This window comes from Taudactylus pleione, unplaced genomic scaffold, assembly GCF_031769625.1.
Source record: "Taudactylus pleione unplaced genomic scaffold, aTauple2 ptg000176l, whole genome shotgun sequence".
In the NCBI taxonomy this organism is placed as follows: domain Eukaryota; kingdom Metazoa; phylum Chordata; class Amphibia; order Anura; family Myobatrachidae; genus Taudactylus; species Taudactylus pleione.
Window position 1 is genome coordinate 2,701,532 of NW_028284578.1, and position 25,603 is coordinate 2,727,134.

Consider the following 25,603-nt stretch of genomic DNA (forward strand, 5'->3'; position numbering starts at 1 on the left):
CCCATCTGTACTGTGTATACATAGTCACACACTTAAACACACGTATATACAATCACAGATAAATACACATACATGGTCACATATATGCTCACACATACATATATAGTACACATACCTTCTGTACATACAGTCTATACCCCCCTCCATGAGTCCCTCTTACCTTATAGGCTGACCCCTGAATAGTGTTACAGCAGGAGGAAGAAATTATACAGGTGGCCTTAGGGCCTGATTCAGGAAGGAACGCAAGTTCAGGTGAGAGATCTATTCTCAAAGAGGTGGGAACAATTCAACTGAATTTCTCTCCGGACTGCATTGTGGAGATCCTGGCAGCGGATTGAGAATAAGTAGAACAACATCTTATTAAACTATTCATAGCCATTTTACTGTCTGCCTTGAGAGAAAGGTGAGAGATCATTCTCTAAGGAGGTGTAGACCATCTAAACTATTCCCTCTCTGGACTGCAATGTGGAGATCCTGGCAGCGGATTGAGAGGAGGCTGATTTAATGTGGATGTAAATTGCATATTCCATAATTTGGACAGTGAATAAATAAATAAAAGGAGTCTCGTCTCTTGGATATCATAAGGAAGGTCATAGAAACAGCGTGGGATGCACCACATGTGGTAACTATAAAAGTTAAAAAGTAATAAGCATGCTTAGTTACTAAAACTGGACTTTATTAACCTTGTTGGATTGGACTGAGACTACTAACCACTACTAATTGGAATATTAATTATCGACAATAAGAGATTGTGGTTAATACTAATCAAGTGGCTATTTATCAAATACATTGTTTTCGAGATATCATTTCATTTATATATTGTATGATAATTCATTCACGTGTATGTTTATTATAATCATTTTTATGGCCTTTTTGGAATAAAGAAATTATAAAGGAATAAAATTAAAATCTTTTTTAATATAAATTATTAATGTTGTAAAGTCTTATTAATTATCTATATTTGAGCAGCGCTTCTTCTTCTAATCTTAGTTTGTTTCTTTGGATCCATTATTAGCAAGCACCATCAAATAGAAGCAGCAGCTAAAATATTGTTGACAGTTCAGTGGACTGAGGGCCTGATTCAGAGCCGCTCGCTATTTGCGGTCGTTCGTTCTAAAACAAGGGGTGGCTATTCAAATGAACCGTTCGCTAATTGCGGTCTGTTCACGCCTCTAAGTCTGAACGAGCGAGCAAAACTTGCGGTTGTAATTTTGAAAAATACGCCCCCTGGCCGCTCGCATCCTACGTCATATCCGCTATTTATTAGATTAATCGAGCACATCGAACAGCGTATGAACTGCTCGCTATTCTTGTGGCTGGTTTTTTCAACCGCTATTTTGCGATCAGTTCGGGGTAAAAAAAAAACAAGTGACGTGGTCAATGACGCTGCTGTATTAATTATGCACTCCCTTAAAACGCCCGTTTTGACCTTTAAGCACGCCTGCGATCTAATTCCACCCCCCCGTTTTCAAGCACCTTCCCCTGTTACCACCCACATACGCCTCCTTCTGTCACTCAAAATAGCAGGCATTCGCTATATAGCGAACAAACGATTTTCGGCCGCACTGACTGGTTCTCGCATGCGTATTACAATCCGTACGCATGCGCAGATGTGCGAACATCGGTCAGAACGAACGAGCGGCCGCTTACGAGCGGCTCTGAATCAGGCCCTGAGTGTTAAGTAAAATACCATTTTTTAGTGTGCAAACGCAGACTTGCGTTCCTTCCTGAATCAGGCCCTAAGGCCACCTGTATAATTTCTTCTTCCTGCTGTAACACAAGACAGCAAGGTCACATTGTGCTTACACAAGAGGGAGGTATATTTTATCAATACAATGGCGACATTCATAATGAGCACACTGATATAATGTCGACATGGCAGATGTCAAAAATGGGATTTGCCGTTAAATTTTACTGTAAGCCTAACCTTAAAATACTCTGTTGACATGCTAGCTGCGGACATTATGTCAGTGTTGACATTGTGAATGTCGACAATCTGTACATGTCAACCATCAAACCCTGTCGACATTATGCTATCGACATTATGATGTCAACAAACTGACTCTTACACAAGGCACTCTAATACCCACACATAAAAATACCTAAATGATGTCTCATTTTATAGCACCACTGAGTGTGTTTCCCAATTTGAAAATAAAACCTGCTGTACATTTATAAAGAAATAAAATTCTGGAATTAAAGCGCTTGCAAAAAACATTTTAACCCACTGAGATTCATGCATTCAAGGGGAAACTCCTAGGTCTACTGGTATTACAAGTTCTGCTAGGCGTTGGCTGTACTACAGTTCCCACCCTTACCACCATATAATCATAATCCATAGCACTGATGTTCACACTGCCGTCACTGCAAAGACACAAGAAGAGTGCAGATTACTCCTCTGACAGGTAACAGCAACATGTCCTAGATCAGTGGTTCTCAAACTCTGTCCTCAGGACCCCGCACAGCTCACGTTTTGCAGGTCCCCCAGCAGGTGCACAGGTGTACTCATTACTCACTGACACATTTTAAAAGATCCACAGGTGGAGATAATTATTTCACTTGCGATTCTGTGAGGAGACGTAGAAAACATGCACTGTTTGGGGTCCTGAGGACAGACTTTGAGAACCTGTGTCTTATAGACTCACAGGTTTTGTTTGTGAGGGAGTGATGTGGCTTGGGGATATACGCTTTTAGTACATTTTGACCAGATTTAATAAATCTTTAAAATGACAATATATTTACAATCTAAAATATGTAAGCTTTGGGGCCAATTGCCTATGTCTATAGTATAAATAGCATCCACGTTCCCTTCAGAATTGTTGAAGGACATGCATAAAGCAATTATTTATAGTCATCTAAAGGTGGAGATTCCATTTAATGCATACTTGCCAACTCTCCCGAAAGGCCCCCATACATCAGAGATTGATTGCAGCAATCGTGCTATTTGCAATCGATTGTGTATAAAAATCTTTCCCTTTTTCAATCGATTGCAGAATTGCCACAATCGATTGAAAAAGGAAAAGATTTTTATACACAATCGATTGCAAATTGCACAATTGCTGCAATCAGTTGCTGATGTATGGGGGCCTTAAGCTAAAGAGTCTACCAATCTCCCTGATTGCACCTTAAGTTGGCCACACATCTAAAGATAATCTGTCCAACCAGCCAAGTAGTTGAATGGTTGGAATGAAAATCTGGTAAGGTATGAAAGTAAATGACAATCAGCAATTTGCTCCCAAACGCCGGAAAATGGACAAAAACTGTTGTTTGAACAAATTGTTTAGAGCAAACATTTAACAAACTTGTCTGACGACCATTTTCATCTGTTTTCTGGCATTTAGGAGCAAATTGCTGATCATCAGTTACTCCCATACGTTACCAGATTTTCACTGCAACCAATCAACTAGTTGGCAGGTTGGACAGAAAATCTGGTACTTCCGTCTCTTTGCGGCCCCCTGCTGGATGTGTGTTGAAGATACGGAAGTAGCGCATACTTCAGGAAATACTATTCGGACCCTTGCGGGCTTGCTGCGCTCGCCACGGTGAACTCGCCACGCTGCGGACGCAGTGTGGCTTATAAGCCAGTATCCAACATCATTCCCTACCATCCAACGTCATTCCCTACCATCCAAGTGGGCATGGAGGGGGAATAAATCCATGTGCCGAGTGAAGCGAGCCACCATACCCGCAGCGTGGCGAGCGAAGCGAGCCCGCATGGGTCTGAATAGTATTTCCTGAAGTTTACGCTACTTGCGTATCTTCACTGAATAGTGAAGATACGCAAGTAGCGTAACCAGGGGCCGCATAGATACGGATGTACTGAAAATCTTTAGATGTGTGGCCAGCTTTACCCCCATTATGTAGCTATTATATTAAAAAAAAAACTGAGATGTATACATACAAATGGGATCATTAGCAAACCCTCCAACATGACCCCTTTCACCCGGAACAAATGCTCTGCTCCTGGATTTCTCTCTTAACTGATGATTGCAGTCACCTGTGGTGGAACCCCTGCCTCATCTATTAGCAGGTGTTTTCTTCAATGCGGGTGATAGCGGCAGGTTAATTTTTGCAGAATTAAAAAAAAAAATCATTTTAGGGACTTAAAAATATGCTTGCACCCATTTTCAAGTACCCCAAATTTGATGGGCATAGTTATTTTTCCCAATAAAATTTGCTAACTGCTCTTCTGCATCACCACCTTCAAAGCCGCATTTATGCACCTGCCAGGGCTATTTAAAAACCCGATTTCCCTTCAGCATGCAAAAATGGGGGTATCCATAGTGATCCCCCATGTCTGGAAATCTTTAGGGGGGTCCAAGGATGATTTCCCGAAAATTGCCAATTTTTTTAGCTGCTTCCAGTTTCGCCGGGTCCCGTTTTCACGTCTATGGAAATTGAATACGGGGATAAACAGGCATGTGCACGATACTTTTCCACCTGGAAAACAGGCGAAGGAGGCGAAAAGTCCAGCAGGTGAAAAGTCTGGAATTTTCGCCTCAAATTGAATACGGTCCATAGTTGTAGATGCTAATAAGCAAAGAAGAGAGCGCAAATATGCTTACCATAAAACACACAATTATGAATTGATTTTATAGAGACACTTATAGGGAAAATTTCATATTTACTACTGCAAGTTCTAAGCTTATGCATTGAATTAAGGCTGTTGGAGTTTTGCCTAATGATTTGTGTAACAGCTAGACAGCGTAATAGACTATGGGATAGTGAAGGGCAGTGTTTATGCTAATAAGGAGCTCTTAATTCACTCTCTTTCCTTTCTAAAGAGCACAAGTGCAGGTGTAACCCATAGCAACCAATCAAATTATAGCTATCATTTATCTAGTAAATTCTATACAGCTAGAAGGCATCTGATTGTTGTTTATGGGGCTGGGCAATACCTGCACTTGTCCTCTTGCCCCTAACCCGGGTCTACCCTGATAGGTACTGTACCCCCCCTTCCTTCACTCTCTCCTCCTTCCCAGAGACTTCACAGCATTTTGCAGAGCTGTTAATAGTGTGTTTGGGAATTACCAATTGGTGTTATACCGTTTTTATACCTAAATTCCGGGTCTGACCCGGAGGTTGGAACAGGGTCCCAAACCGGATCAGACCCGGAATTTAGCCGGCGCCGACCCAGGATATTCCCGAGTCAGCGCCTTTCACACAGGAGCCGGGTCTACAGTGAACCGGCTTTTCTGGTGTGGAAGTGGATGCTTGGAGATGACGTCATCTCCAAGCCTCATTGAAGCCAGCCAATCGGCAGGCATACGGCGCACTCCAGATCATTGTGACCCGGATCGCACCGTTTACACTGCAGGGTTTCACAGGTCATTCCCGTGTTAAACCCTGCAAGTTACCTGGATTGGAGTGCCGAGTCACTCCACCTGGGAATCCAACCCTGTCCCCTTTTACACCTAGGAGCTACCCGGGTTAACTCTGCAATAACCCAGGTTTTAGCTCTGGTGTAAAAGGGGTATTATAGTGCAATGTTGGGACTCAAATGTGTAAACTATTTTATGTTAGGGCTGTTTTTTTTTTGGGGGGGGGGGTTAGTAAATAGGCCTATATATAACAGATAAATACTTCTTAAGGCCAGGGTTTTTTTGTTGTCTGCATAGAGGCCTATTTATTAAATGTATATACTATTAATTTAATGTTGGATTGGAGAGGGAGGACACTTAATTATTAAATGAATGTGAGTGACAGCATGATGATGACCAGCTTCCCACATGATCGGCTATAAATCCTAAGTAATAATATTGTATTTCTATTTTCCTCCGAGCATGACACAATTTTTCTACTTTTACTTACTTAGGGAGACATTGGGGCTGATAGTGTAGGGGATGGACACTCCCACATAGCATTGGCCACTCCCACACAGCACTGGTCACACCCCTCCGCTTCTAACAATAGCTCTTTGCTGCTTTCCAGCCCCATGTGGTCCTTATTAGAGCCCTGACCTAGGGCATCGTATCATTAGATACTTTATTGCTAATCACCTACAAAGCACAGTTGCTGTAGAGCACAATGTGTTCTAACTTAATTTGTTTTTGTTCCCAGAGTGAAACAGGAATTTCATACTAAAAACCTCAGCACAAAATAAGAATGTCTGCTGTAAAGAAATGTAAGTGCACTTAAAAAACACTAACTGTAGCTGAACACTGTGGGCCTGATAGAGAGCTGAAGGAACACCTGTTGGTGGAATGCATTGTGCCTGTATTTGCACTTTACATGTTCTGGAACCGGGTGTATACAAGTACAGGCGATGCAGAGTCTACTTCTTACTGAAATGGTGCAACTGGGATGCAATGGGCATTCTCACATAGGCAAAGTTCAGAGAGGGCGTGTCCACAGAATTGTAGGCTATGCAGATTTGTCCGGAAGCATAAATGCATATCATTTGCGCCATGTATAGGTCGGTACAAGCAGGGGTGCCGAGAGGGGGGGGTGCGGGCACTTATTACCCAGACCCGGGCTTGCTGAAGGGCCCCCCCCACCTGCTTACCTCACAGCAGCCCAGCACACGCGGCTTTGTGCTGAGCTGCAGTGGTAGACTGCTTGCGCCGCAGCAGTCTCCTATGCCTGTGGGGGGGGAGCGATCACAGCGCTGCAAAACTCATTTTTTTTATCCTAAGGGGGCATGGCCACGCCTCCTGCAATTAAGCCACGCCTCTTCACCCCGGGCCCTGTGCGCCTCTCAGTGTGTTTGGATGATCACAGGTTACAGCTATCAAATTAAATTTACAGCTCCGCACAGGTACTTACAGCACAGCAATGTGTAATCTCTTGCTTGCTGAAAGAAATTAATGAATTATTATTATTACTATCATTATTATTATATAATGCCGCCTAAGGCTTTACTCTTTGCTCTCGTTGTGTGTAAAAAAATGGATTATTTCTTTAAATGTTGTTTTAATTTGTTCCGAAGTGAATTGAACAAAGTAGCAAACAATATAATTGGAACATAATGCAATCAGTACATATACTGTGGGTTGTCAGTAACAAAAGAAACAATAACTAAAATACATACATTTGCAACAAAGGATATACAAGATAAGAAAGCAAAATATCTAATATTTTAAAAGTACAGAGTAGCATAAACGAGTGTTAGCAGAAACTACTGTGATCCTAGTCCATGAAGTTAAGTATTTGGCCAGGTGCAGTTCGAGCATAACAAAACAAGATTTAATTTAGCATGCCGACCTGTGGCAAACAGTCTATAATTAGTTTACTATGCAATATATATATATATATATATATATATATATATATACAGTCAGGTGCATAAATATTGGGACATTGACAGAATTTTCATATTTTGGCCTCTATTCACCACCACAATGGCTTTGACATGAAACAAACAAGATGTGCTTTAACTGTAGACTTTCAGATTTAATTTGAGGGTAATTACATCCAAATCACGTGAACGGTGTAGGAATTACAACGGTTTCTATATGTGCCTATCACTTTTTAAGAGGCCAAAAGTAATGGGACAAACTAAACAATCCTAAATCTAACTTTCACTTTTTAATACTTTGCTGCAAATCCTTTGCAGGCAATTACAGCCTGAAGTCTGGAACGCATAGACATCACCAGACGCTGGGTTTCATCCCTGGTGATGCTCTGCCAGGCCTCTACTGCAAATGTCTTTAGTTCCTGCTTGTTCTTGGGGCATTTTCCCTTCAGTTTTGTCTTCATCAAGTGAAATGCATGCTCAATCGGATTCAGGTCAGGGGATTGACTTGGACATTGCATAACATTCCACTTTAAGCCTTAAAAAACTCTTTGGTTGCTTTTGCAGTATGCTTCGGGTCATTGTCCGTCTGCTCTGTGAAGCGCCGTTCAATGAGTTCTGAAGCATTTGACTGAATATGAGCATATAATATTGCCCGAAACACTTCAGAATTCATTTTGCTGCTTTTGTCAGCAGTCACATCATCAATAAATACAAGGGAACCAGTTCCATTGGCAGCCATACATGCCCATGCCATGACACTACCACTACCATGCTTCACTGATGAGGTGGTATGTTTTGGATCATGAGCAGTTTCTTTCCTTCTCCATACTCTTCTCTTCCCATCACTCTGGTACAAGTTGATCTTTGTCTCATCTGTCCATAGGATGTTGTTCCAGAACTGTAATGGCTTGTTGTTTGGCAAACTCTAATCTGGTCTTCCTGTTTTTGTGGCTCACCAATGGTTTACATCTTGTGGTGAACCCTCTATATTCACTCTTGTGAAGTCTTCTCTTGGTTGTTGAATTTGACACATACACGCCTACCTCCTGGAGAGTGTTCTTGATTTGGCCAACTGTTGTGAAGGGGTTTTTCTTCACCAGGGAAATAATTCTACTGTCATCCACCACAGTTGTTTTCCGTGGTCTTCCGGGTCTTTTGGTGTTGCTGAGCTCTCCGGTGCGTTCTTTCTTTTTAAGAATGTTCCAAACAGTTGATTTGGCCACACCTAATGTTTTTGCTATCTCTCTTATGGGTTTGTTTTGATTTTTCAGCCTAATGATGGCTTGCTTCACTGATAGTGACAGCTCTTTGGATCTCATATTGAGAGTCGACAGCAACTGATTCCAAATGCAAATGTCACACCTAGAATCAACTCCAGATCTTTTACCTGCTTAATTGATAATGAAATAACGAGGGAATAGCCCACACCTGTCCATGAAATAGCTTTTGAGTTGATAGTCCCATTACTTTTGGCCCCTTAAAAAGTGGGAGGCACATATAGAAACCGTTGTAATTCCTACACCGTTCACCTGATTTGGATGTAATTACCCTCAAATTAAATCTGAAAGTCTGCAGTTAAAGCACATCTTGTTTGTTTAATTTCAAAGCCATTGTGGTGGTGAATAGAGGCCAAAATATGAAAATTCTGTCAATGTCCCAATATTTACACACCTGACTTTATATATATATATATATATATATATATATATATTTATATATATATATATATATATATATATATATATATATATAATCACTATATGGACAAAAGTATGTGGATGCCTGACCATTACACCAACAGGGACTGTATTGAGATTGTATTAATATACATATACTTTAATATGGAGTTGGTCCACCTTTTGAAGCTCTAACAGCTTCCATTCTTCTTGGAAAGCTTTCCACAAGATCTTGGAGGGTTTCTGTGGGAATTTGTGCCCATTCATTCTGTAGAGCATTTATGAGGTCAGGCACTTATGTTGGATGAGAACGCCTGGCTTGCAATCTCCGGTCCAGTTCATCCCAAAGGTGCTCAATGGGGTTGAGGTCAGGGCTCTGTGTGGGCCAGTCAAATTCTTCCACACCAATCTCATCAAACCATGTCTTTATAATTGTCACGGTTGGGCCCGAGAGGCAGCCAGGAGTGCGCACCTTACCTCTCCGGGCGCTCTGCCGCAGGTTGTCCGGCGGCGGTGCGGGCCCCTGGACAGCGGCGCTGGGTGCTGTGGGACTCTGGAGGCTGAAGGCATCCGTCTAGAAGCAGCTGACAGAGGGTGAGTCGGGCAGCTCTTCCACGCTGTAGTTCACTGGATGCGGCCATCTTGGATTGGGGTCAGGTGCCTAGGTTGGCAAATCAGAGGACAGCCTGATTCAGAGAGCTAGCAGCCAATCCTGCACTACCTGAGGGTACTAAAGGGCTGTCAAGAGGCCCTTTTGTTGCCAGTGCAACGTTATCACAGCATATGCTGTGAGCTAGTTCCCTGTGCTCCCTTATACCTTTCGTGCCGTAGTTCCAGGGTATCTTGTCCGTCACCACTCCGGCTGGTACCAATCAGCTCCTAGTCATAGTCCGTCTCCTGGTTTGCACCTCCCGCTCGATCAGCCAGATCCAGATTTGAGTTTCAGTGAGTGACCCCTCAGCTGTACCTCGCCCTATGTGTCACCCCGACTTCACGTCTCCTTCATGAGTCATACCCCACTGAAACCGGCTGCGTTCCAGTACCAGACAGCGTCCTCTCAACCACCTTCCAACTCCACCCCGGGTTCAAACCCACGTCCAGCTGTGACAATAGTCCTTGCTTTGTGCACTGGGGCACAGTCATGTTGGAATAGAAAAGGGCCTTCCCCAAGCTGTTGCCACAAAGTTGGAACCATGGCATTGTCTTGGTATGCTGAAACATTAAGATTGGTCTTCACTGGAGATCAGGGGCCTAGCCCAAACCCTGAAAAACAGCCCCATACCATTATTCCTTCCAGGGCCGGTGCAAGGTTTCTCAGCTCCCTAGGCAAAACTTCAGACAGCCACCTTCCCCCTGCCCATAAGGTGTCCCAAATGCTATCTAAAGAGGTCTGGCTTGGGAGATACATGCCTCCACTTCTCTGCCACAGGCACAGCTCAGAGAACAGTGCCCTGAGCGTGGCTGCTGTGCTGTCACTGTGTGACAGTGACAGCCAGTCCTATACTCAGGGCCAGATTATAGGTAGGGCAAACGGGGCGGTTGTCCAGCGGCTCCCACACATTTGGGGCCCCTACACATTGCCCCTACCTGGCCCACTCTATTACCTCCCTTGCCCACCCGGTGTCCGCAAGCATAGCTGACTCACGCACTGCAAAGTTGGACCCTTTCCCTACTCATCTTCCAGTCCAGAGTCCACTCTGGCTTTCCCTCGGGCGGCGGAGATGTGCTCCTCGGCGCTCTGCTCGCCTGACTGGCTCCCCACTCTTACCAGCCCAGGCTGCTGCTGCTCCTCTGTGAAAGCCGGGCCAGTGAAACAACACGACCGGCAGAATGAAGATGGCAGCTGATGACGTGATGCGCACCACTCGCGGCCACCGGGGTCCTGACAGGTAATGCACCGGGTCCTGGCCCCCTCCATGTATGTGTGTGTACGTGCGTTCTGCCCTCTGCTGCCCATTGCGGCTGTGATGGGGGGCTCCAGCTGGCAACCTTGCATTACAAGATTATACCTGGCTGCCCAGAGACCACCTTTTTGCTGGCTCTGCTGCCCCCAATGTTCCTTACTGCCATGTGTCGTACTATCATGCAGGGGCATAGGAGAGGCAACAGGCGGTTAGCGTCTATTAGGTTGGGGCCCCCACAAGTCTTAATCTGGCCCTGCCTGTACTGTAGGTGAGAGAGAAGGTGCGGCCTATTGGGAAGTGCCCCTTTCTCCTGGTGTTTCAATTTGCCCGTTTTCTTCTCCCCTCACCCCTCTGATTTCAATAAAGGTGACAGCTACAGTATTATTTTTAATAGTTGCATATATTTTTATTTATTCATTTTATGTTCTGCAGCATACACTAGGCACCAGCAGACCACTCTGCACTGTTGGTATAGTGGTCTAATGTGAATTATTTTATAAAAAATAATTATATTACTACAGTAGTAGTTTAATTATTTTTATACAATCATTCACATAAGACCACTACCCAACAGAAATCTTGTTGAGCTGACTTACAGTACAATCACTGGCTGTCAGCGTGTTTTCTTCACATTCTTCACAGGCTCAGCTCAACCCCAGGCAGTCGGGCAGCCTGCTCATCGTCTTCTGCAAAGGAAGAAGAGGGCAGGCTAGGGGGCGGTGCCAACACTCAGTGCCAGATTAAGGCCCACATGGGCTGAAGTTGATGAAGGTCCTATTTTGTGTAGCCATAGATGGTGTAACCAGCACAGTGGGTAGTGTGGATAGCTATGTGGAGGGTGTATACACACACACACACACATATATATGTGTATATATATATATATATATATATATATATATACATACATACATACATACATACACACACACACACACACACACACACACACAGTGGTGGCCAAAATTGCGGACACTTTTTGAAATTTTAATGTTTTTCAATTTCGAATGCTTATAAAAACGTTTTCACTTAACGCAGTGCAATGACTCATATATCAAATGAAAGGAAATTTAATGCTGAATTCAACACAATAAACAAAGGTCAAATATTTGCATTACAAGGGAAGTTATGCAGTGAAATCAACACTTAGGGTGAAATCCCTGTGTACTTATGATGTTACTGTCCTGTCAGTATTTCGTTGGGTATCCTTTATTTTTCAAGACAGCAGCACAGCGATGTGTCATTGAGCCAACCAATGTTTGGAGCTCTTCCTTCTTTTTTATGTGGTGCCATGAGACAATTATAGCCTCAATTAATTGTCTTTTATTGGATGGACGCCTCAGATGTACCAGTTTTTTCAAACAGAACCACAAATGTTCTATGGGGTTCAGGTCTGGGCTGTTTCCTGGCCATCCCAGCACTTGTTTGTCATTCTTCGTGAACCCCTTTTTGCATGTCCGTGCAGTGTGGCAGGGAGCTGAATCCTGATGGGAAACAAATGGGACATTATCTGGAAAAAGATCCCTGATAGAAGGTAGAAGTTTTGCGTGTAGGATGGTGTCAATGTACCTTCTGCTGTTCAGTGTGCCATCTATGACATAAAGGCGGCCTACAGCATCTGCTGTCATACATGCCCGGATCATAACACTTGTAGGATTCTTTGTTGTCGCTCGAATAAAATCTGGATATACCTCTTCTCCGATGCGACATCTCACACAATTTCTCCCATCACTACCAAATATCGATATCTTAGTTTTGTCACTCCATATCACTTGTTTCCACTGACCTTCTGTCCATGCAATGTGTTCTTTTGCCCACTGTATTCACTTCTGCTGCTGCTTTTTATTCAGCAATGGCTTTTTTCGGGGAATCCTACCTTTTAGGCCAACCTCCGTTAGTCTTCTCCGTTCCGTTCTTGCACTGACAAAAACACCAGTTGCACTCAGTTCACTCCTAATGGCCACAGATGACATCCATCTGTCCCTTATGCAAATTTGTTTTACTCTCCTATCAACAACAGCTGTTGTGCACTTTTTTCGGCCTTTTCCTTCTTTGTTTTGTATAGATTGTGTTTCCTGATAGCGCAAACAAAACTTTCGTACTCCTGATGTTGTCACATTCACACCAATTTCTCTCGCAATTGCTGCATACGAAAGACCATTTTCACTTAACACCACAATCCTGGATCACGTTGCTGTGCTGCAGTCTTGAAACATAAAGGATACCCCACGAAATACTGATAGGACAGTAACATCATAAGTACACAGGGATTTTCACCCTATGGGCTCTATTTACTACAATCCGCATATTGAATGCGGATTGTAGTGTGATATTACTGAGTGAATTCGCATTGCGAATTCAGGCAATATCACAGGGATTTACTATAAATCCCTTGCAGGGACAGAGCTTGCGATAAAGCTCTGTCCCTGCGGATCCCATCCGCACTCTAGTCGCGGTATTTTCAGAAAAAATACCGCGACTAAGTGCCCGCGCATGCGCCGACCGACCACCACTACTACCCCCCCACCGACGCTAAGCCCCGCCCCCGGCACTAAGCCCCACCCCCCGCGATCGCGGACCCCCGATGAGGATTTTTAGGTCTGTTTCTACTTCTTACATTCGTGTCTGTGGTTTGGTGTAGTTACATGGACGCCATTTTTGCTTGGTCCATAAAGCTCTAGTATTTACTAAGGAGAAAAAGAAGAGTTTTAGAAATAATACGTAAAAATACGTGTGAACATGTGTCTTGCTAAAATCATCCAAGTGTGTGCATCAGAGAATGGAGGATAAAATCAAGTAAATTATATATTGAAAGGAAGGTGATCAGTAATTTACATAGATGACCGGATAAAAAATGCAGGTGATCGGATAAAGATGCAGTACTTTAAATATTAGGGACAGAGATAAAGGTACTATTACAGTCTTTAGGATAAAGAGCTATGATTCCAATAATTTATGTGTATTTCCAGACTGAAGATAAGAGATAAAGAATGCGGAATATAAATATAAATTTGCAAAATAGAAAAAATAAAAAAATAAAAAAAATTACAAAATATATATAGTTCATTCAATAATCCATGTATAATCCCAAACAGCAATTGTGGAGATCTTCGTCATGCTTCATAAAGTTCTATGACTTAGGTGAACCCATGCTCCATAGATGGACTTGAGTGGCCATACACCCTACTGAGGATATCATTAACTACAACACTGGGTATTCTCAGGAGGTCTCCCATCCAAGTACTAACCCAGCCCAATTGTGTTTAGCTTCCAAGATCAGATGAGATTGGGTGTGAGTACAATGGTAATGTTGTAGGTACTATTAGATATCCACAGCTAGCCAACTCATTCATTACAGGAAAGGAGCAATCTCGTAGCTCTCATTAAATCCATTCGGTGCCATTGTGTTGAGCTGAAATATCCAAAACATCTCTCGTCTCGAAAGTTTGTTGCCCAAATCTCCTCCTCTATTACCCAAAGTAACTTGTTCAATGGCCTTAGACGTAAGTTCTTCAGGGTTGGATCCATGATGGGTGATAAAGTGTCTGGAAACTGCATGTCCTTCTAGTTTGTTCTTGATGTTGCGGATGTGTTCTTGGATTCTTAGTTTTAGGGGGTCTCTTTGTTTTCCCAACATACTTCAGGCCACATTTACATTTAAGTAGGTAGACAATTGATGTTGAATTGCAATTCATGAAGTGTTTCATTGTATATTCTTTAGAATCGTTATAGTTGAAAAAGACTTTCCTTCGTGAATGTAGATATCTACATATGTTACAGTGACCACATTTATAGCAACCCAAACATGAGGGAAGGTGTCACTCCTAGTCCTGTTGACATCCCTTATTATGCTTGGTGCCAGAGTGTCTGTTAAATTCCTACCCTTTTTGAAGAGGATAGTGGGTTTTGGGGGTAGGATATCCTTAAGAACCGGGTCCATAAGCAAAATGTTCCAATGTTTCTGTAGACATCCCTTCATTTTATTTTCATGTCCATTGTATGTGGTAATAAAGGGTACAACATTTTTCTCAGTTTTCTTCTCTTTGTATTTCAACAAATCTTCTCTTCTGAGATCTTTTGTTTTCTCTGCTGCCTTAGTTAGGAGTTCCACTGGGTAGTCTTTTTGGGTGAACCTCTTAGTATACATATTAATCTGATCAACGCAATCACTCTCTCATGCAGTTCCTCTTAATCCTGTGGAATTGGGAATATGGTATATTGATTTTCCATTTTTTAAGTTGTCCGCTTTTGTAGTGCAAATAGCTGTTAGTGTTCACTTCCTTGATATAATTTTTGGTAACCACTTTTCCTTTTTCTTCACTCAGGATAAGATCTAGAAATTCTATTGATATGTCGCTAAATTGAGATGTGAATTTGAGGTTCATATTATTGCTGCCAATGTGTATTAAAAACTGTTTAAGATCCTCCTCTGAGCCATTCCAAATAATGAGGATGTCATCAATATATCTTTTATACATGACTATATTGACTTTAAAGGGATTATTAGTATAAATATAGTCTTTCTCCCATCTACCCATAAAAATATTGGCAAAATTAGGCACAAAAATTGTGCCCATAGCTGTTCCACATACTTGGTGAGAAAGCATATCTAAAAATTTTAAATAATTATGAGTTAATTTAAAAGTCATAAGATCAAATAAAAAATCACGATGCGTATCTTCTAGGGAGTCCTCTTCCTCCATGGAGCCCCACCACGAAACTATACTGGTTTTAGGGGTGAAGTTTTGAGACCATCACCAAGACTTAGGGCCAACATAAGGAACAGATTCTCAGCACTACAGAGACTTGATTCCACTAGCGATACTGAGAATAACCATTTTTTATCACCAGGCCCACACACAATTTATGACCCAGGAAATCCCTCCCTCAGGGAGACGGCCATACTAGCATCACCATTAAAAAGAAGAATAAGAGAAGGAGAGGAAAATGGGGCAGTGGGAGGAAGAATTTTCAAAAGGAGGAACCTCCAGTAGACCTCAAAAGTCAAGGTATTTACAATCTTTCCTCCCACATTCTAACAAGACCTGAAATCAACTTACTCAGCAAGGGGCTTAACTATGCCCCAACATCTAATATGAATAAATTTTAAGTTTTCATTGATTTGAATAAGTCACAACAACAGCAAGAAAGAAAATGAAATGTCGCAGGATGGTGTACTAAGCTAATTTAAAATATAACTTTTATTAGATGAATAATAAAATATTCTCAGATTATAACACAAAAAGAACAGCGAAAATAATTAAAATACAGATAGAAAGTGTCAAAAGAATGAGAAAAAGTGATATAAAATATGCGTTCTCAAAAAAAAATATGAAGCAGCGCTCCTACAAATTCATACAATGTTTTAGTGTTATTAATGATAATTGTGGTTTGTACTTTATTTGATGTATATAGTGTTCTCACACTTTTATTTATACAACACCACACAAAAAGAATATATTATTAATGGTCCCTGCTTATTACTATTAACTCCATATGTGATATTCTGACTATCAGTACTTCACAAATGTCTAAATCTCTGTGGTGTTATTAGTAATAATTGTGGTGTGTACTTTATTTGATGTATATAGTGTTCTCACACTTTTATTTATACAATACCACACAAAAAGAATTATTATTAATGGTCCCTACTTATTACTATTGACTCCATATGTAATAATCTGGCTATCAGTACTTCGCAAATGTCTGAAAAAGTTTCAAGGAATTCTATCTATCCAATAGTGTCCCAGGTGATAAGGTAAGCTAGCAGTCAATATATCTCAAGTATCTAAACTAGTTCTGAGAAATTCTATCTGGCAGAATACCATATGATTTCTCATGGGATTATTATATAAGCATCATGTCATATCTTGGACACATATCATTAGTTAGATCTGCTGTTAAACATCTAAATGATATTCATTGCCCCACAGTAATTTGCTGGAAATGCTTATATTATTAAAGTTATTTAGCCATCAGCAAAGTAATGGCATATCTGTTATACATGGGTGAGTATATATTATCATCATGGATATGATCAGAAAATGCAGATAGTGTATTCTCTAGTATCACTTTAATATATGCTCCTGTGAGTATTTGATTAGCCAGAGTGTGCCTGGGAAGTTTATGCAAAACAGTGAGCTATTCAGTATCACATACACCTCGAGTGTTTAAGCTGTTCTTGTTATCTATACAGTATGAGTCATAGCTCGAGGTGGAAATAGCTCATACTATTATTCACATTTGCAGTACACAGAATTAATTTTGCAGGGACATCAAACATAACAACCTATAATTATAAAAATGAATGGAGGCAGCGCCGCATGAACGACGTGGCGTTTCGCTATCTCCCACATTAGTGTATAGTAGAATAGGATGATTTATGCCAAACTTGTGAGTCACGTGACCTTCACCATAGTTATACAGCCTTTTCAGGATGTCTAATTGAGTGTAGAATGATGGATCAGCTATGGACTCAGTAATGACAGTCAAATGACTATTAATAGAAAATCATTATTGTATTATAACACTCTATGGGCACAAAAAAAATCTTTACAAAATTAAATAAACTATATTAAATATAATATCCTTACAAGTATCTTATAATAATATTTAAATACATACAATAAATATACAAAATTTATATATAAATAAATAATAAATTAATAAGCTACAAAAATCCTGTGATAAGATGTGTATGGTGAATATTCATAAATTCTAACCATTTAAAACTCCCAATTAATGGAAAGATAATACCAAAAATGTGTACACAAATCTATTATAACCAGTTAAATAAATTGCAAAAGAATAAAATAATCTCAAATATTGTATAGGACATACAATACAAATAAATAAATACAATGTGAAATAAATGTGATATATAATGTATCATGGTGTTGAGATAACCTTGTGAAATTGAAGATTATAATATATGGACAATAAACTGTCCATCTTAAAATAAAATATATAACTACCCATTCTTTATATTCAAAAAAATATATATAGGTGTAAAAAATGTGAAATAAGTCAAATTAAAGTGGATATCCAAAAAATTTATCTATCACAAATAATAATTAAATCAAAATGTGAAAAATGAATAAAAATATAAAAAAATATAAAAACAAACCTAAAAACAAAGTGACATTTGTATATTAAATAAACCTTAAGACAAAAAAGTGAATTTATTTGTGATATCATATATATTTATATATATATATATATATATGTGTGCATATATCCCATATATACACTCACATAAATATAGTGAAGAAATGTGCATATAATAAAGAATGAACAAAGTTTATTAATATCTAAAAAGTAAATAAATATGAGCATAGATTATCTGTTTTATACGCCTTAATTATTAGATGAGGATTATTATGCGATGTCATTCCAAAGAGTGCAATATAATTAATATTATCATATGAATTATATAATCAACCCAAAAAGGGTGCATAGCTGTTCTCTTCATTTAAGCCTTTTGGTGTCAAAGTGTCCATAATGCAAATAAATTTTGTCTCTTGTTTCAAGAGCTCATGATCCACATCACCCCCTCTGATACTTAGGTTGATTTTCTTCATCCCAAAGGTTGTTAAACCCTTAGGGTTACTTCCATGATATTTAAAAAAATGTCTGGCCACTGGTGTTAGAGGTTTGAACATTTGTTTATCCCATTCTGCATTTCATATGCTCCCAATATGTTCTAGGAGTCTTTTCTTGAGGGGTCTTTTTGTCTTTCCAATATAACTCTTACCACATGGGCATTGTAAGTTGTAAATAATTCCTGCTGAATCACAGTTAATATGTTCCTTAATGTCCCAGGTTTTGTTGTATTTGTCTCGAAAACTATTAGTGGTGACCATAATGGAGCAAGCTTTACAATTTCCACACTTTCTTGATCCTTTTTTCAAAAATAGTTGTTTTTTAGGGGATTCTAGGTGGCAATGAACTAAAATATCTCTAAGATTTCTAGATCTTCTCCTGCTCACCTGGATCCTATCCCCAACTATTTCCGCTAGATCATGATCGGTATGTAATACATGTAAATGTTTGTGTAGAATTTCTTGAATATTTCTCCATTCATGACAGAAAGTCCCAATGAATCTTACACATTCCTGTTCTGTCACTTTTCTCTTTGGAGTTAAAAGTTGCTCCCTAGTATACATCTTGGTGTCTTTGTATGCTTTTCTGATTGTTCTCCCACTATATCCTCGGGTTTTCAACCTGGTACTTAATTGCTGGAGAAGATCTAGAAATCTTAGAGATATTGTAGGTCATAGCCACCTAGAATCCCCTAAAAAACAACTATTTTTGAATGCCCATGTGGTAAGAGTTATATTGGAAAGACAAAAAGACCCCTCAAAAAAAGACTCCTAGAACATATTGGGAGCATACGAAATGCTGAACGGGATAAACAAATGTTCAAACCTCTAACACCAGTGGCCAGACATTTTTTTTTAATATCATGGAAGTAACCCTAAGGGTTTAACAGCCTTTGGGATGAAGAAAATCAACTTAAATATCAGAGGGGGTGATGTGGATCGTGAGCTCTTGAAACAAGAGACAAAATTTATTTGCATTATGGACACTTTGACACCAAAAGGCTTAAATGAAGAGAACAGCTATGCACCCTTTTTGGGTTGATTATATAATTCATATTATAATATTAATTATATTGCACTCTTTGGAATGACATCACATAATAATCCTCATCTAATAATTAAGGCGTATAAAACAGATAATCTATACTCATTTATTTACTTTTTAGATATTAATAAACTTTATATGCACATTTTTTCACTATATTTATGTGAGTGTATATATGTGATATATGCATGTACATAACATCATATATATATATATATATGATGTTATCACAATTAAATTCACTTTTTTGTCTTAAGGTTTATTTAATATACAAATGTCACTTTGTTTTTAGGTTTGTTTTTATATTTTTTTATATTTTTATTAATTTTTCACATTTTGTTGATTTAATTATTATTTGTGATGGATCCATTTTTTGGATATCCACTTTAATTTCACTTATTTCACATTTTTTACACCTATATATATTTTATTTTAAGATGGACAGTTTATTGTCCATATATTATAATCTTCAATTTCATAAGGTTATCTCAACACCATGATACTTTATATATCACATTTATTTCACATTGTATTTATTTATTTGTATTGTATGTCTTATACAATATTTGAGATTATTTTATTCTTTCGCAATTTATTTCACTGGTTATAATAAATTTGTGTACACATTTTTGGTATTATCTTTCCATTAATTGGGAGTTTTAAATGGTTAGAATATATGACTATTCACCATACACATCTTATCACAGGATTTTTGTAGCTTATTAATTTATTATTTATTTATATATAAATTTTGTATATTGTATGTATTTAAATATTATTATAAGATACTTGTAAGGATATTATCTTTAATATAGTTTATTTAATTTTGTTAAGATTTTATATATTTTTTGTGCCTATAGAGTGTAATTATAATACAATAATGATTTTCTATTAATAGTCATTTGACTGTCATTACTGAGTCCATAGCTGATCCATCATTCTACACTCGATTAGACATCCTGAAAAAGCTGTATAACTATGGTGAAGGTCACGTGACTCACAAGTTTGGCATAAATCATCCTATTCTACTATACACTAATGTGGGAGATTTTGACTATATCATTGCATGTTACCATCAAATAAATACCGCCATTTGTTGTAAGGCTCTATGCATTATTTAGTGATTTATTACAATACAAATTGGAGTTTGATTACTCCTGTCTTAGATGACATTTATGTATTAGGGATCCATTGAGGTTCCTTACAATGATGTCATCACTCTAAGGTAACGTGTTTGCGCTGTCAATCTAGGATGAATAGGTGGGACATTAATACGAGGTCCGCAACAATAGGTGGATTCCACTTCATCAGACATTTGATTGGTGCTACTACCAGTGTGGGGGTATTTAAGGGATATCTGTAACTCAGCTCGGCTTACCTTGATAAAGCCTTATAGCGAAACGCCGCATCGGTCATGCGGCGCTGCCTCCATTCATTTTTATAATTATATGTTGTTATGTTTGATGTCCCTGCAAAATTAATTATGTGTACTGCAAATGTGCATAATAGTATGAGCTATTTCCACCTCGAGCTATGAATCATACTGTATAGATAACAAGAACAGCTTAAACACTCGAGGTGTGTGTGATACTGAATAGCTCACTGTTTTGCAAGAACTTCCCAGGCACACTCTGGCTAATCAAATGCTCACAGGAGCGTATATTAAAGTGATACTAGAGAATACACTATCTGCATTTTCTGATCATATCCCTGATGATAATATATACTCACCCATGTATAACAGATATGCCATTACTTTGCTGAGGGCTAAATAACTTTAATAATATAAGCATTTCCAGCAAATTACTGTGGGGCAATGAATATCATTTAGATGTTTAACAGCAGATCTAACTAATGATATGTGTCCAAGATATGACATGATGCTTATATAATAATCCCGTGAGAAATCATATGGTATTCTGCCAGATAGAATTTCTCAGAACTAGTTTAGATACTTGAGATGTATTGACTGCTAACTTACCATATCACATGGGATACTATTTTTTATAGATAGAATTCCTTGAAACTTTTTCAGACATTTGTGAAGTACTGATAGCCAGATTATTACATATGGAGTCAATAGTAATAAGTAGGGACCATTAATAATAATTCTTTTTGTGTGGTGTTTTATAAATAAAAGTGTGAGAACACTATATTCATCAAATAAAGTACACGCTACAATTATTACTAATAACACTGCAGACAATTGTGAAGTACTGATAGTCAGAATATCACATATGAAGTTAATAGTAATAAGCAGGGACCATTAATAATATATTCTTTTTGTGTGGTGTTGTATAAATAAAAGTGTGAGAACACTATATACATCAAATAAAGTACAAACCACAATTATCATTAATAACACTAAAACATTGTATGACTTTGTAGGAGCGCTGCTTCATATGTTTTTTTGAGAATGCACATTTTATATCACTTTTTCTCATTCTTTTGACACTTTCTATCTGTATTTTAATTATTTTCGCTGTTCTTTTTGTGTTATAATCTGAGAATATTTTATTATTCATCTAATAAAAGTTATATTTTAAATTAGTCTAGTGCACCATCCTGGGACATTTCATTTTCTTTCTTGCTGTTGTTGTGACTTTAATCAATATGTCCATGGTAGCACCCCCTTGATTATATCATTATTTAAAGGGGTTCATTGTCCCCACAATTTGGGAGACATATCTATCCTGTGCAACTGGACAATTACTACTCATTGATTTGAATAAGTACTTGAGAAATCTGACCTTGAAAAGGCATTTTGTAAGAAAAGAGATGGCACCAATTAGGAACTACGAACCTATTTCTAAATCAGGCCTAAAAGGCAAATCGACTTATTACCCTTTAGAATCCAAAGGCAGCCACATTGAGATTTTCTATGAAAAGGTGAAGAGAGATTTGTGTGATCTAGATATGAAAAAAGTCACCAAAGAAAATCTGAAGAATGAGGAAAAACATGCACTTAAGGAGCTACAAAAGAACAAGGGTATCATCATCAAACAGGCTGATAAAGGGGAAGGATTGGTCATCATGAACAGACAAGCCTATCTGAAGGAAGCCAATAGATTGTTGGGAGACAAGGACTCATATGTCATACTAAACCAGGATAATTTAGGGGTTTTCACAGATGAACTCGGAACTCTAGTATTACGTGGTCTCTGTGATGGAACCCTATGCAAAGAAGAATACCATTATTTAATGACAGCCAATCCTACTACCCCCATATTTTACTATCTACCAAAGATCCACAAGTCACTGATAGATCCACCAGGAAGACCAATTGTGGCGGGCTTAGATTCACTAACCTCACACCTTTCAGAATACGTGGATGTCTTTCTGCAAAAATATGTGGTAAAATTAGATGCATACCTTAAAGACACCACTAGTCTACTACAGTATGTCGAATAAATTGAATGGAAAGACACCTATAAGTGGATCACCATTGATGTACAAGCTTTGTACACCTGTATTGAACATGATAAAGGGGTGAACGCATGTAGAGCAGCCATGGAGGAAGATGCCTCCCTAGAAGATATGCATCGTGATATTTTATGTGATCTTATGACTTTTATATTAACTCATAATTATTTAAAATTTTTACCTGTGTTTTATCGCCAAGTATGTGGAACAGCTATGGGCACCATTTTTTGTGCCTAGTTTTGCCAATATTTTTATGGGTAGATGGGAGAAAGACTATATTTATACTAATAATCCCTATAAAGACAATATAGTCATTTATAAAAGATATATTGATGACATCCTCATTATTTGGAATTGCTCAGAGGAAGATCTTAAACAGTTTTTAATACACATTGGCAGCAATAACATGAACCTCAAATTCACATCTCAATTTAGCGACATATCAATAAAATTTCTAGATCTTATCCTGAGTGAAGAAAAAGGAAAAGTAGTTACCAAAAATTATATCTAGGTAGTGGACACTAACAGCTATTTGCACTGCAAAAGCGGACATCTTAAAAAATGGAAAAACAATATACCATATTCCCAATTCCACAGGATTAAGAGGAACTGCACGAGAGAGAGTGATTGCGTTGATCAGATTAATATGTATACTAAGAGGTTCACCCAAAAAGACTACCCAGTGGAACTCCTAACTAAGGCAGCAGAGAAAACAAAAGATCTCAGAAGAGAAGATTTGTTGAAATACAAAGAGAAGAAAACTGAGAAAAATGTTGTACCCTTTATTACCACATACAATGGACATGAAAATAAAATGAAGGGATTATCTACAGAAACATTGGAACATTTTGCTTATGGACCCGGTTCTTAAGGATATCCTACCCCCAAAACCCACTATCCTCTTCAAAAAGGGTAGGAATTCAACAGACACTCTGGCACCAAGCATAATAAGGGATGTCAATAGGACTAGGAGTGACACCTTCTCTCATGTTTGGGTTGCTATAAATGTGGTCACTGTAGCATATGTAAATATCTACATTCACGAAGGAAATCTTTTTCAACTATAACGATTCTAAAGAATATACAATGAAACACTTCATGAATTGCAATTCAACATCAATTGTCTACCTACTTGAATGTAAATGTGGCCTGAAGTATGTTGGGAAAACAAAGAGACCCCTAAAACTAAGAATCCAAGAACACATCCGCACCATCAAGAACCAACTAGAAGGACATGCAGTTTCCAGACACTTTATCACCTATCATGGATCCAACCCTGAAGAACTTACGTTTAAGGCCATTGAACAAGTTACTTTGGGTGATAGAGGAGGAGATTTGGGCAACAAACTTTCGAGACTAGAGATGTTGTGGATATTTCAGCTCAACACAATGGCACTGAATGGATTTAATGAGAACTACGAGATTGCTCCTTTCCTGTAATGCATGAGTTGGCTAGCTGTGGATGTCTAATAGTACCTACGACCTTACCATTGTACTCACGCCCAATCTTGTCTGATCTTGGAAGCTAAGCACAATTGGGCTGGGTTAGTACTTGGATGGGAGACCTCCTGAGAATACCCAGTATTGTAGTTAATGATATCCTCAGTAGGCCACTCAAGTCCATCTAAGGAGCTGGGTTCACCTAAGTCATAGAACTTTATGAAGCATGACGAAGATCTCCACAATTGCTGTTTGGGATTATCCATGGATTACTGAATGGACTATATATATATTTTTAATTTTTTAATATTTTCTTTCAACAATGACGGCAGGACCTGTCTGTGGTCCTAATTCCGAGTTGTACGCAAACCTGATGGTTTGTTAAAAGATCTTCTTCTGCGAGCTCACTCATAGTGCCCTGAGACAGCAGCCTGACTGACAGACTACGGGCATTTGAGGGTGGAGCAGGGGCGGGGTCAGGCATGTCACAGAAAACGGGGTGTCTCTCCCAGCTGCATAAACCATCGGCCATCCTGAGAAACCTGAAGGTTACTTAGATGGCCGATGCTCACACAGAGTGAACCGATGTTGCGTTCTCAGACGCAGCTGCAGACCACATAAACCAGTAGGAAGCATTTATTTACACAAGACGCCTCCTACGGCATTAGCATATTATTGCACAGTAGCTGTGTCCAAAGACACAGCTGATGTCCAATAGTGTACTACTCAGAATCAGGCCCTATGAACCTTGTATACAATAAATAGACGTTCGGTCATCATCAGTAGCGTGAACAGGGGGGGTTTCTGAGTACCCAGAAACCCCCCTGACAGAGGAGAGAGCAAGCACCATCATGTTATTACAGAGCCGTAACTAGACTTTTTGGTGCCCTATGCCAGAAAGAGCATTGGCGGCCCCCCCCCTATTTTTTAAATAGGGAGATAACACACCTGTAAACAGGGCCATGGCCTCATGGGGAAGGGCCAGGGAAGAGATAGGGGAGGCCAGGAGATGCTGGGGATAAAATAGGAGGAAGCTACAAGTGAGAATGATAATAAACAGAAAATTGACAGGCCCAAACAGCTCCCCCTGCCCTGCGGTGCCGTGCCATGGCACTGGTCGCACTACCCTAGTTACGGCCCTGGATTATTAAGCCCCGTCCCCTTATGGCAAAATGCTGTGATTCACAGGTCAGTGGGGAGGAGGCAGAGCCAATATGATGCAATAGAATTAGAATTGCATCATTTGGCTCTGCCCCCTCCCAATTAACCCACGAGCC

At 39.3% G+C, this 25,603-nt stretch overlaps 2 long non-coding RNA genes and 2 pseudogenes across 2 annotated transcripts in view; 2 read left to right on the forward strand and 2 right to left on the reverse strand.

Annotated features, from left to right (window-relative positions):
- LOC148520515 (uncharacterized) overlaps positions 1–25,603 on the reverse strand; it is a 103,851-nt gene that overhangs the window by 10,935 nt on the left and 67,313 nt on the right. The gene's annotated exons all lie outside the window — the stretch shown is intronic.
- Positions 2,318–25,603, forward strand: part of LOC148520516 (uncharacterized) — a 33,045-nt gene continuing 9,759 nt past the window's right edge. Inside the window, exons 1-2 of the long non-coding RNA XR_015878867.1 lie at positions 2,318–2,405; positions 6,061–6,124. This is a non-coding gene — a long non-coding RNA (uncharacterized LOC148520516). The remainder of the gene's footprint in view (positions 2,406–6,060; positions 6,125–25,603) is intronic.
- Positions 14,017–14,135, reverse strand: LOC148520517 (5S ribosomal RNA; annotated as a pseudogene).
- Positions 24,361–24,479, forward strand: LOC148520518 (5S ribosomal RNA; annotated as a pseudogene).